The sequence below is a fragment of the Mandrillus leucophaeus genome, unplaced genomic scaffold (assembly GCF_000951045.1).
Source record: "Mandrillus leucophaeus isolate KB7577 unplaced genomic scaffold, Mleu.le_1.0 Scaffold1246, whole genome shotgun sequence".
In the NCBI taxonomy this organism is placed as follows: Eukaryota; Metazoa; Chordata; class Mammalia; order Primates; family Cercopithecidae; genus Mandrillus; species Mandrillus leucophaeus.
In genome coordinates, this window is record NW_012100832.1 from 98,512 (window position 1) to 99,512 (window position 1,001).

Genomic DNA, 1,001 nt, shown 5'->3' on the forward strand with positions numbered 1-1,001 from the left:
CCCGGCTAATTTTTTGTATTTTTAGTAGAGACAGGGTTTCACTGTGTTAGCCAGGGTGGTCTCGATCTCCTGACCTCATGATCTGCCCGCCTTGGCCTCCCAAAGTGCTGGGATTACAGGCGTGAGGCATCACGCCCAGCCTAATTCAATTTTTAAACTTAATTTAATCCAATTTATTTTTTAAATTGTGGTAAAAATGCACATAAAATTTTCCATCTCATTTTTAGATGTATAGTCCAGTAAAGTACATTCACATTGTTGTGCAAACACTCTAGAACTCTTTGTCTTGCAAAACTGAAACTCTATACCCATTAAACAACCCCAGTGTCCCCCCACCCCACCTCCAGACCCTGGCAACCACCATTCTTTTGTCTCTATGAATTTGACTACTGGGCACACCCTCTGACATGGTTTAGCTCTGTCCCCACCCAAATCTCATCTTGAATTCTCACATGTTGTGGGAGGGACCCAGTGGGAGGTAACTGAATCACATAGTCAGGTCTCTCCCATGCTATTCTCATGATAGTGAATAAGTCTCACAAGATCCAATGGTTTTAAGAAGAGGAGCTTTCCTGCACAAGCTCTCTTTTCTTTTCTGTAGCCATGTGAGACATGCCTTTCACCTTCTGCCATGATTGTGAGGCCTCCCCAGCCACATGGAACTGTAAGTCCATTAAACTTCTTTCTTTTGTAAATTGCTCAGTTTTAGGTATGTCTTTATCAGCAGCGTGAAAACCGACTAATACACCCTCATTTATTCAAACAGTATGAACCAAAAGAGTGGTTGACTTTTAATTCACATATATTTATGTTACTTCAATGAACGGTAAGCATCCACTTTTCAGGAATTCATTTCTGTCTTTAGGAGAGTGGCTTCAGAGACTGGGACCTCGGCTCAGATTGGCGAAATTGCTCCCTGTGGGCAAAGGAACTGAGAACTAAAGGGAGGAATGCTAGTGGTTGTGGGCGCTTGGCGCTGTCCAGGGTCCTGCTTTCTCTGG